The sequence below is a fragment of the Saccopteryx leptura genome, chromosome 2 (assembly GCF_036850995.1).
Source record: "Saccopteryx leptura isolate mSacLep1 chromosome 2, mSacLep1_pri_phased_curated, whole genome shotgun sequence".
Taxonomy (NCBI): Eukaryota; Metazoa; Chordata; class Mammalia; order Chiroptera; family Emballonuridae; genus Saccopteryx; species Saccopteryx leptura.
Window position 1 is genome coordinate 290,761,208 of NC_089504.1, and position 12,442 is coordinate 290,773,649.

Genomic DNA, 12,442 nt, shown 5'->3' on the forward strand with positions numbered 1-12,442 from the left:
CCACACTCAAACTGGCGAGCCTTAGCTCAAGCCAGATGAGCCCACACTCAAGCTGGCAACCTCAGTGTCCCAAGCTGATGCTCTGTCCACAGCACCACCACCAGCCAGGCTTCACTCCTCATTCTTAAGAGAATGGGAACAAAGAACAGAAGTAACTGTTTCCTGCTAAATAAAGGCAGAGTATGTCTTTAAGTTAGAATAGTGAAAGTCTCTGGCTGCCCCATTTTATGAAAGTCTTGTATTCCCGTAGATTCTGGGATTCATGAGAATGAATGTGCAGAAAGAGAGCACTACTCTAATGGGAGACTTGTGCCATAAGAGGTGAGACAGACACGGGGAAAAAATCAAGGAGACCAGGACCCTGCCACTGATAAATTCACACTGTGGTTGGTGGGGATCTAATGAGCAAGATGGACTAGAGTGGCAGCCTCCCTGAAGACAGATGCCAACAGGGAGAGAAGGGGGAAGATGGCTGTCGTATCTGATTGCCTTTCATATGACCTAGGATACTGATCCTTGATTTTTATTCAGGTATCATTTATTGAGCTGCTAAGTCTATCCAGGACTTTGAAGAACAGGTGGGATCTGGGCAGGAAGTGACTATCCAGAGAGGGCCAGCCCCAGTGGATGAAGCACAGCAATCCCAGAGGGAGAAAGGATACTAGGTATGATAGTTCTACACAATATCTGGTAGGTGTTCCATGTTTTCTCAAGCACAGTGATGCTTGCCATGTGGCTGAGGGAAGAGCTGCACCTCATAAGACACCTTGGCCTGGGGAGGTGTCTTTGCATCCATGCTCTTGAGACAGTGCCTCACAGAAAAGACCCCTGTGGTGACAGGAGGCACTCCCAGGATATATAAATTTTGTGTGTGCACACACATAAGCAAGCATGTGTATACATATGCACACACACTTGGAGGAGGGTAAGGCCAAACTTGTGAGGCCATGGTATTCTGGCCCACACAGCACAAAGCCCTCTATGATCAGACATCCTGTTAGACATTCCCTAGTTAACAGTGACACAGCTGCAATTCAGAGACTAAAGCCCTTCTGAAAACCAGGACACAGGGAGAAAGCATAACTCACTCGTAACCTCTTTGTCCCCCAAACCCACTGCCCAGTAGGCACTGGGACTGGCCTTGAGATGGGTATATCATCTGAGGTCTGTATAACTCACAGTTTTGATCTTTCACAGACTTTGGCTCCTCCACCCCTTGATTCCGATTTGAAAATACTAGGAGTGAAGCTCAGATTCTGAGCTAAGAAGATACAGAAAACAGCTGTGGGCACAAGCTGTAATGAAACAGGAAGAAAAAGTAAGGAGAGTCAGTGATGCCACAAGGTGTTGCTCACGTGAGGCACTACCCTGCCTCATCTTCTCTCCAGGCCCAGACACCCCCCCTAGCTGTCACATCCTGCTGCGGTTCCAGATCCCAGCTCCTCTCAGCCCTCTGGCTTCTGGACTCCTAGAAAGGGAGAGCCGAGCCAGCCTCCCCAAGGTAGCTTACCCCCTCCCTCGCCACCCTGTCCTAAGCAAGCCCAGATGCTTGTTTTAATAGCTTGGCACATGTGCCAGAATTCAGACCCAGTCTGCTAAAAGGAAGGTTCTGGGTAGTGTGGCCTCCCTGTACTTGTCTCCCATTGTCGGTGTCCAGGGCCCCTTGGGAGGTGTGATGCCAAGGTTAAAGAATGCACGCAGAACATGGGGGGGGGGGGGAATACAACAAAAGCTGCAGCACACTTTATTACTCAAGGCCAGTTTATGTACATTGTAGGAGGGTTTGCACATGTCCTCCTCCTCCTTCTGCTGGAATAAATTATAGATAAGGCAGCAGGTTATATAACTGTGGGAGCAACAGCACATGTGCTCCCACTTCCAGGTCAGGTCCTTTGGCCTAGTTCCTATGCAGGCACCCCAGGTGCTAGCTAGCCACAGGGCCTGACACCCGTCTAGCTCACACCTTAGCAGTGCAGTATTCTGGTCTTGAACTTTCATGGCTGCCTCTGGCTGTGAAAGTCACTGGACTGCTCCACCTTGCTGCTTTCACAGAAGGACATGTGCCCTGGTCAGCCTGTCTCACTGCTAGTTAGTAGACCCCCAAAGCCATAGAAGCCTTTGCCCAAACTGAATGTAGGCCACTCCTCAAGAGGGGACACACCTTAGCAGCACTTTATTCTGCCCGTGGATGAAGAGAGCAAGCTCCCTTACCTCAGCCTGCCCCACTCCCAGCCACAGCTTTGGAGGAAAGAGGGCCAGCTAATAGGCTGCTGCTCAGAAAAGCTGAGCTCTCATAAGTCTTCCAGACTTGACTGGATTCTGACACAAAGGAATGCATGACTCTGCACCTGCCCAGGGTCAATGATTTCAAAACCATCCTTACAGATGAACAAACAGGGAGCCAGCGAATTACTTCTTAGGAACACTCTGAAATCTTACTAAAAGTAATTTCCCTGTGTCGCTTTCACCTTCCTTCCATACCATGTGACTAGGAAGACCAATATTTTGACCTCTGTTACTCAAAATACATGCACATGGTTGATTCTCCCTGCTTCATTTTGCAAGTCCAGTAAAGCTGACTCAAGCTACATTTTTAAATCATAGCAAACTTCTCTTTTTCTGGCACCAATCCAATCGGATAATCTTTGGTGTTTTGTTTTATTTTTGTTTTTCTCCTCCCAGTACTCCTAAGATATTTGGCCTGTGTTACCACACCTTTGATAAAACTTCTGAAATCAAAGCTGTTAATATCAATGAGACTCTTTGAAGAGATGTCATGTAATTTTTTTTCCTCTTGTCCTTCAGAGGAAGGAAGGCAGTGGGAATCTTACTCAAACCTCTCATAAGTAAAACTAGTAATTCTTCCCATATAACCCCAATCATATATCTTTACATTATTGGTTATAGACTGACCCCTGGGTCCCATAGCCCAACCTTTGCCTCTGTCTTACTTGTCCTCAAGTAAGAGGTCCTCTCTTCTATTCCACGTCACCTCCACTGGGAATTGTGAGCTCTCTTACTTGTCCTCTTCAGTGAAGGTAGTGTGATCTGTCTGATGAAAACTTTGTTGTTCAGGGAACTGCTGGGTTGCCATTCCCATTTCCATCATGAGTACCACCCTGGCTGGAGGTACTCCAGAAAGTGTACTACTTGGGTGGAAGCTAGACAGGAGTTGCAGGGGAGAAACTTATATGTGGTTAGTAAATGCTGAAACTTGAGGATGCAAGGAAGCTACACTTAGAAAGCAGTGCTTCCCAAATCCACAGTAGACTCCCAGCATAGAACAAGGCTGCTTTGGACAGTACAGGCAGTTTTTACCATTGACCAATTTGTTTTCTTTCTTAATTTATATAAGTTCTTTTTTTAAATTTTTTTTTTTCTTTACAGGGACAGAGAGAGTCAGAGAGAGGGGGATAGATAGGGACAGACAGACAGGAATGGAGAGAGATGAGAAGCATCAATCATCAGTGTTTCGTTGCGACACCTTAGTTGTTCATTGATTGCTTTCTCATACGTGCCTTGACCGCGGGCCTTCAGCAGACCGAGTAACCCCTTGCTTGAGCCAGCGACCTTGGGTCTAAGCTGGTGAGCATTTTTTTATTTTGCTCAAGCCAGATGAGCCCGCGCTCAAACTGGCAACCTTGGGGTCTCGAACCTGGGTCCTCAGCATCCCAGTCCAATGTTTTATCCACTGTGCCACCGCCTAGTCAGGCTTTTAATTTATATAAGTTCTTCATTTCTTTAAGTCAAATAAGCAGAGCTCTTTTTATCCAATTCTGAAGAATGCACCCCACAGAGGCTGCGTTTGGGGCTGAAATTTGTGTTTCCCATAGCCATCACCCACATTTACATATAAGACAAGGCAAATGAAATCATGTACTCACAAAGAACAAAATCTAGCTCCTGCAGAACAGATAGCCAGACTGGAGCTTGTCACCTAAGGATGTCTTCCATTGCCCCACAAACATTTCACAACCTTCTAGAGTTAAACCTAGGTTGGGCCCTGAATCTAGCATCCCGAGACAGTTCCTGCTTAACCAACCAGAAACCCAGTGTGCACCAGAACTGAAACTACCTTTCCAACAACCTTATACCCAAAGTGAGAATAGAAACACGAATTAAAGCAACCACAGGGGCTGACCTGCCCACCTCCTTTTCGAAGCACTGAATGAGAATTCAATTAGCCACTCCACTTTGCCGCTGAGGCATGTTAGGCAGCCATTCTAGTGGTCAGCACCAAGTGGGAGTCTCCTATGAAAGAGTTCTTTTAAGAGACTCCCATCTGTAGTCACCAAATTTGTTATTGATCTCAAGAAGTTTGCCACTTGGGGTGCTCAATTCAAAGACATGGCTTTTACAAGGTAGTTTTATTTACAGTACTTGCAACAAGTGATTTGGAGATAAGATTCATATCCAAAGCTCTGTCTCCCCAAGGAGAGGCTTAGTCATTGCTTATAATACTATTTCATCTGTAACCCAGGTCAGAAGAAGGATCCACTTTGGGAAGCCAACTAAAAAGATCATGGAGGATGTCAAACTCCAGTTCTTTATTAGAGACTGTCTAATTTTATCTAGGTGGGTTTCAACTTTTGCAGAAGTTATTATATAAATGCAATATACTAAGTTGGCAGACTATATGACAAACTTCTGCCTAAGGGTTAAATTTCATGCATCAGTATTTGCTAAGAGGTGTACTTATGAAAACAAAATCAAAGGTTAATGATCGGAGAAAATTATAAACCAGTTTCTGAGTTTGTAAGGCTGTCAGTTGAGAGAGTTTTTAGATGTAAGACTAGAAGCATCCTTTGTAGTTTGAAATGTCTCTAATGATGTCATCAGGTACTCAGGCAACCTCTGTTTGGCTTACACAGAATCAGTCACTGAGATTGTTTAAGCATCAGCTGTTGTGGTGATTTCTTTGACATTTATACCATGTCATTTAGCTGCAGTTTGTAATTGCAGTGTTCGGGAAAAGGCAGTTTGAGTTTCAAAGATTCCAAGTCAAAGGATGGGAGAAAAATTAGAAACATGTTGGACAGTCATAGGTAATTATTGGAAGAAAGTAGAAGAATTCAAGATTCAGTCCAATTTGCAAGTAGCAAAAAAACAAAAAAGACAATGGACAGCACTAACATATGTCTAATATCCACAAAGGTGTATTATAGTTCCTATTGAGACATAATTTTCTCTCTAATATCACCCCTATATTTACCAATGATAGCTAAATTAAGACTAATGTATCTGCAAAATAAGTCTAATTTCAACAAAATTGGTCTGGTTATTTGTACAAGTCTAGCAAAAACAGTAATCAACCATATAAGCACTTTTAAATCTGCTTTGCTGGAATTTTTCATAAGGAATCTCCAGAATGAACTTTAGCCTCTTAAGGCTAAGAAGTCAAGCCACATAATTGCCATCAGACTTCACCTGTAATACCTATAGATTTAAATGAATTCCTCTCTTCTTCAGGTCCCTACTGTATCCTGAAGTTTCTCTTTGCATTTCCCAGGAAGCAACCTTTATTCTTCATCTGGAAAGACTGCTATGAACCTTGTAAGCAAGGTACCAGGCTGTTTTCCCAAAGAGATTTTTTTTAAGTGAGAGAAGGGGAGATAGACATACTCCCACCTGTGCCCCAACTGGGATCCACTTAGCAACTCCCATCTGGGGCCAATGCTAGAATCAAACAAAGCTATCCTCAGCACCTGAGGCTGACATTTAACTGACCAACTGAGCTATCCTCAGTGCCTAGGGCCAACGCTCGAACCAATCAAGCCACTGCCTGCAGGAGGGGGAGAGAAGCAGATGACCATTTCTCTTGTGTGCCCTGACAAGGAAATGAACCTGGGATGTCCATATAGTGGGCTGTCACTATCCACTGAGCAAACCAGCCAGGGCCAAAAGGATTTTTATTGGCTTCCAAAGTCAATCTTAATTCCTTAAAGCTTTCTGGTCATATTTGAGTCTATATATCTGTCTCTTTTTAAACATGATGTTTCAGTCAAAGCCTTGGTAATAAAAGCAGTTTTCAATTATGTCCTATTGTTAAGAGAACAGATTCTTATTAAACTTATGCAAATAATCATATATTACCATGAAAATAAAAATACTCATTAAGAGTTTCCAAATTCTAGAGGGATCAAGTAGGGAGGAAAAATAAATGTTTCAATTCTGTTTACTCATATATAATACCAGAATTACTTTTAGTCATAGGTAGTAGCTGGCAAACAGAAGATTTTTAAAAATCAACAATATTTTAAATATAAATTCATAAACATTATAATCATCCTCAGTTCACTGAGTCCCATATAATCAATTATTATCTGTCTTGATTACTTGCCACCATTTTATGAATACAGTTATTCCTTAGAGTTCTATATATCTTTATCCATTTTAAAGTTATGATGTGAAGGCTTATTCTCAGAAACCAGTATTTTAGAATAACTTAGAGTTCTCTTTATGGATCTTTCTGAAGATGAAATATATTTACAAAAGTATCAGAGTAGACCCTGGCTGGTTGGCTTAGTGGTAGAGTGTGACACTGACATGTGGAAGTCCCAGGTTCAATTCCCAGCCAGGGCATACAGGAGAAGCACCTATCTGCTTCTCCACCCTTCTCCCTCTCCTTTCTCTCTCTCTCTCTTACCCTCCCGCAGCCAAGACTCCACTGGAGCAAAGTTAGCCTCAGCACTAAGGATGGCTTGACAGCCTCCACCTCAGGCACTAGAATGGCTCCAGTTGCAATGGAGCAACACCCCAGATGGTCAGAGCATCACACCTTGGTGGGCTTGCTGGGTGGATCCCAGTCGGGCACATGAGGAAGTCTGTGTCTCTGCCTCCCCGCTTCTCACTTCAGAAAAATACAAAACAAAAAGGTATCAGAGTAAAATAATGACTGTGTAAATGACCAAAAAAACCTGCAAATGGCATGGTTATAGGCCTGATAATGCATTAAGAAATTTACTTTTCTCTGTAACATATTTTAAGATACCAACTAGAATTACAAATAATTTTTTTTTTATTTTTTTTACAGAGATAGAGAAAGGGATAGACAGGGACAGAGAGAAATGAGAAGCATCAATCATCAGTTTTTCGTTGTGACACCTTAGTTGTTCATTGATTGCTTTCTCATATGTGCCTTGACCGTGGGCCTTCAGCAGACGGAGTAACCCCTTGCTCGAGCCAGCAACCTTGGGTCCAAGCTGGTGAGCTTTGCTCAAACCAGATGAGCTCGCACTCAAGCTGGCGACCTCAGGGTCTCGAACCTGGGTCTTCCACATCCCAGTCTGATGCTCTATCCACTGCGCCACCACCTGGTCAGGCACAAATAAAAATGTTATATGAGGCCTGACAGGTGTGGCACAGTGGATAGATCATCAGCCTGGGATGTGGAGGACCCAAATTCAAGACCCTGAGGTCGCTGGCTTGAGCGTGGGCTCATCCAACTTGAGTATGGGGTCACTGGCTTGAGTGAAGGGTCCCTGGCTTAAGCATGGATCATAGATATCATCCCATGATTGCTGGCTTGAGCCCAAAGGTCGCTAGCTTGAAGCCCAAGGTCGCTTCCCCCTCCCCTTCACCCCCCCCCCCCCGCCGTCAAGGCACATATGAGAAAGCAATCAATGAACAACTAAAGTGCCACAACTACGAGTTGATGCGTCTCATGTCTTTCTCCTCCTGTCTGCCTGTCCCTGTCTGTCTCTCTCTCTTGCTAAAAAAATATATATGAGGACATGTTAGACTCTTGGAGGTTGTACTCTCTAGAAACTCATTTTACTGATACGAATATACATATACAAATACAACATAATTTATTTTACAAAGTTTCCCATGTAATTTTAATATATTAAACAGGACTAATTAGTTTAAATGTTTTCTTTTATAAAGAGAATAAATCTTTAAGGCATTCCAGGGTCCCACTGGAATAACCCAAAACTATTTCAGGTTAAGAAAAGTCTCCTTTTAAACCCTGAACCCTGGGAAGTTTATCAAAATATATCAAAAGTTTTGGACATTTGACTGGGATCATAAGTTATTATGAATATATGCATTAATAATGCATTTAACCAAAGTGACAATAAAAGATTTTTAAAGGTTTTATTTTATTGATTTTTGAGGGCAGATGGGAGCAAGAAGTATCAACTCATAGTTACTTTAGTTGTTGATTGCTTGTTTGTTGTTTGTCATGTATGTGTGCCTTGACTGGGTAAGCCCAGGGTTTCAAACCCATGACCTCAGCACCCTAGGTCAAATGCTTTGTCCTCTGTGCCACCACAGTCCAGGCGACAATAAAAGATTTTAAAGACAAATACAGAAAGTTTACATAAATGTTAGCAAAATTTAGTAACTATTGAGGAGATTCAGTTTTCTTATGTAATCAAATACCTGATTTAGATAATATAAAACAAAATTATTTTGATAAAACACAGAATCTGCTTGCTAAGCAGAACACTTTTTCATTGTATCAGTAGCAAACCAATAGTCCTTTTTAACAGAGAGAGAAAACTTAGCTCTAATTTTGCATTATCTTACTTTTGATATTTAAATTTGCTTTCTTGATAAAATTGACTTCAATCTTCTTCAGCTTGACCTCACATAAAACTTTCTCAGAATTTCTTTTTTACAAACCTATAATTTCCCTTTTTACATTTAGGTTTTGTCCTTTTCTGCCCCTCACGCTTCCTCTTTCTTTTTCATCTGAAACAACCAACTTACTTCAGGGCAAAATTACTAAATTTCCTTGCCCTCAAAAATAACAATAATCTCCATATCTTATACATTCTCTACTGAAAACATATTTTCTTCCATAGTTTTTTGGGTTTTTTTATTCAGTGAGAGGAGGGGAGGCAGGGACAGATTCCCGCATGTATCTGGACCAGGATCCACTGAGCAAGCCTACTAGGAAGTGATGCTCTTCCTATCTAGGTATTGCTCTGTTGCTCAGAAGAGCTATTCTTAGTGCTTGAGAGGGAGACCATAGAACCATCCTCAGCACCCAGGGCCAACTCAGTCCAATCGAGCCATAGCTGCAGGAGGAGAAGAGAGAGAGAGAGAGAGAGAGAGAGAGAGAGAAATGAGAGGAGGAAGGGTAGAGAAGCAGATGGGCGCTTCTGTGTGCCCTGACTGGAAATCGAACCCAGGACATCCACACGGTGGGTCAATGCTCTACCACTGAGCCTTTCTTCCATATTAATTAGGATTCTTAACCCTTAGAAATTTTTAATTTCTAGCTACAGCTAAAAATAATCAATTAACATTCTTATTTGGTAATGACTTAGATATTCAGTGAATATCCATCATTTAATTTAGCTATAAAAACTTTAAAGGTTCAAGTTACCAGAGATTTAGAAAACCACTTTTAAGTACACATATATAGTATAATTACTGCTAAAGAATTAACCTAAAAGAAACATTTTGTACTACTTACATTCATTTAATATACTTGCTTCTAACAAGTTTGGATTACTTATGAGAATCTTATCATACCAAGTTATTTTTCTTGCTGTGTTTTGCAACAAAGATAATATGAACTTATTTGACTAATAAACCCAGGTAGAATAAAAGTACTATTTAATGCTAATGATTCTAAAGATAAGCTTATTTAACCAAACCAAACTCAAAACCTGCTAAAACGTAGAATATTTTCTCAGTACATGTGATTCTGAAAAGCATTTGGGTTTCTGTTAATTTTTGAGAGTTGTCATAAAAGTACTTGTTTGTTTAAGCCAATTTAGTATTACAAATTAGTACCATTCAGCAGTATATGCTATATCTAGAATGTATAGACATACATAAACACACAAATAAACATAGAGATCTCATAGCTTTCATTTTAAAATGTTAGCTTTTGTGTCCCAGGTACAATGAAAAACTCAGAGGAAAAACTGGATCCCAATGATGTTTCTGACAGATGGACTAAGTGAAGATTTTGCTCAGGTGACCAAAGCTTTGCATGCTGCAAGAATTTCTTTAAAGCTACCTTTAAATTAATTTATATTCGATCAAAGAGTATATTCCATTCTCTTTGAGAGGCCTGGGATCCTCTCCTTCAAGGATACACCGTGTTTTTTTAAAGGGCACACCTTAACATGGACTTGTTGACAAACACAAACAACAGAAAATGAAAGTGAGTGTTCATAATCAAGGTGAAAAACTCAGCAAGAAAAAAGAATGGCTTCAGAAAACCTGAATTTAAAGTGGCAGCTTTTCATAGAGGAAGATGGCAGTGGGATGGAGAATGAACCCAGGATGGCTGCTGCCACAGGTCTTGAGACAAAGTAGATGGGGGAGGGGAAGAAGAAGCCTCAGACGCTATTTTATCTCTTACTTCCAAGTCAATAAAATACATCCAAAACAAGATTGATACACAGGTAATACACAAACAAGACAAATTAAGTACTCTTCTATCCAAACTTCAGATAACCAGAGGCTGTTTCTTCTCTTAAAAGTAAAACAAATGAGCCTGACCAGGCTGTGGCACAGTGGATAGAGCATCAGACTGGGACCTGGAGGACCCAGGTTGGAAACCCAGAGGTCGCCAGCTTGAGCGCAGGCTCACCAGCTTGAGCACAGGGTGCTGGCTTGAGCCCAAAGGTCACTGGCTTGAAGCCCAAGGTGGCTTGCTTAAGCCCAGGGTTGCTGGCTTAAGCAAGGGGTCACTCACTCTGCTGTAGTCCCCCAGTCAAGGCACATATGAGAAAGCAATCAATGAACAAGCAATCAGCAACAAAGAATTGATGATTCTCATCTCTCTCCCTTCCTGTCCATCTGTCCCTATCTGTCCCTCTCTCTGACTCTCTGTCTCTGTCAAAAAGGAAAAGTAAAAAAATGGCCCTACGGTTCAAAACCCTGGGCTTACCTGGTCAAGGCACATATGGGAGTTGATGCTTCCTGCTCCTCTCTCTCTTTCTCTCTCTCTCTCTCTCTCCTCTCTCTGAAAAAATGAATAAATAAAAATATAAAAATAAATCTTTAAAAAAAAAAGATGGCCCTGGCTGGTTGGCTCAGCAGTAGAGCATAGGTCTGGTATGTGGATGTCCCAGGTTCAATTCCTGGTCAAGGCACACAGGAGACATGACCATCTGCTTCTCCACCCCCCTACCTTCTCTACTTCTCTCTTCCCCTCCAGCAGCCATGATTTGTTTGGAGCAAGTTGGCCCCATGCTCTGAAGATGGCTCCATGACCTTGCCTGAGGTGCAAAAAAGAGCTTGAATGCTTAGCAACTGAGCAATACGCCAAATGGACCTAGCATCACCTGTTAGAGGGCTTGCTGGGTGGATCCTGGTGGGGGTGTATGCGGGAATCTGACATCCCACTTCTCACTTAAAAAGAAATGTGAAAAAAATGATACCAAGGGAGCTTAGAACATATTATCAGGAGAAGCAACCTCCCAGCAGCCAAGCCTCTACCAGGCATGGCCAACATATGGCCCAGATCCGGCCCGCATAATGAGTTTATGCGGCCCATGATTAAATTTTTCATTTTCTCTGCTACTTTAAAATCTCAGCTACTGAGAAGCAGAAGCATCTTTGATTATTGGAAATCAAGATATTTAAGAAGACAGTGATATGCGGAAAAGAATTCCACGTGTGACTAATCTAGGGTTAACTTCCAATAATTGGTCAAATGGATTCGCGATACTTCTTTATTTTTTAAAAAAATTCCATTATAAAGATTTACAACTTTGTACTCGTCTGTACTCGATACGAACTGACATTTAGCAGCGATGTGAAACCCACATTTTTTTAGGTGGACTTTGCCAGTGCGCACCCAAAGTCAAACAATTTGTTATTTTTGTGGTCAAGTGTGCTAAATTAGGTGGCATTGTAGCATAGACAATAGCTGTAGTTGATAACTGAAAACGTGTCCAGGCTATTTGTAAAACGAAATAATTGTTTTATTTGCAATATAACCCATTCAAGCTCATTCTATTAATTAAATATTGTTTCAATTAATTTCTATACAGTTTGGATATTTATACAGTATGTAATTACATTTTTATTAAAATAATATTGTATATTAAAATTTTTTTCACTCACTTACATTTATTCATAAATTATATAATAAAATTTTGTTTACTTAAACAAATTATTTTTGTATTTAACATTTTTTAATTTTAATATTTCATCCGGCCAGTGAAAAAAATTTTCTTTCTAATCTGGCCCAGGGGCAAAAACTGTTGGCCATCCCTACTCTAGACAAACCAGTCTCAGTGGCCACTCAGGGTCAGCTGCTAGTGTCCACACCCTGCTGAGAGCTACAGTACCCTGGGAAGGTGGCCAAGAGACCATCTCCTCATAAGGAGGCGGTGCTATTGTAGTAGGATAGTCTGAGTTAATAACAGGTCATCTTCTCTTTCCCTATTTTGCTTAGATTCTGGCAACAGTGGCCTCGTATTAGGTTCCTCTAGCTTCACCATGACCTCACATTTCTTTTGAATTA

General features: G+C 41.5%; 1 protein-coding gene across 4 annotated transcripts in view; it reads left to right on the plus strand.

The window, feature by feature from the left end:
- Positions 1–12,442, plus strand: part of THEM4 (thioesterase superfamily member 4) — a 65,902-nt gene that overhangs the window by 22,479 nt on the left and 30,981 nt on the right. Inside the window, exon 2 of one of the 4 annotated variants that reach the window (XR_010748812.1) lies at positions 5,470–5,553. The exons of 2 other annotated variants lie outside the window; for them this stretch is intronic. The gene's annotated coding sequence lies outside the window, so the exon portion shown is untranslated. Of the gene's footprint in view, positions 1–5,469; positions 5,554–9,858; positions 9,937–12,442 lie in introns of all 4 variants that reach the window. One more of the 4 variants, XR_010748811.1, reaches the window with a different exon arrangement.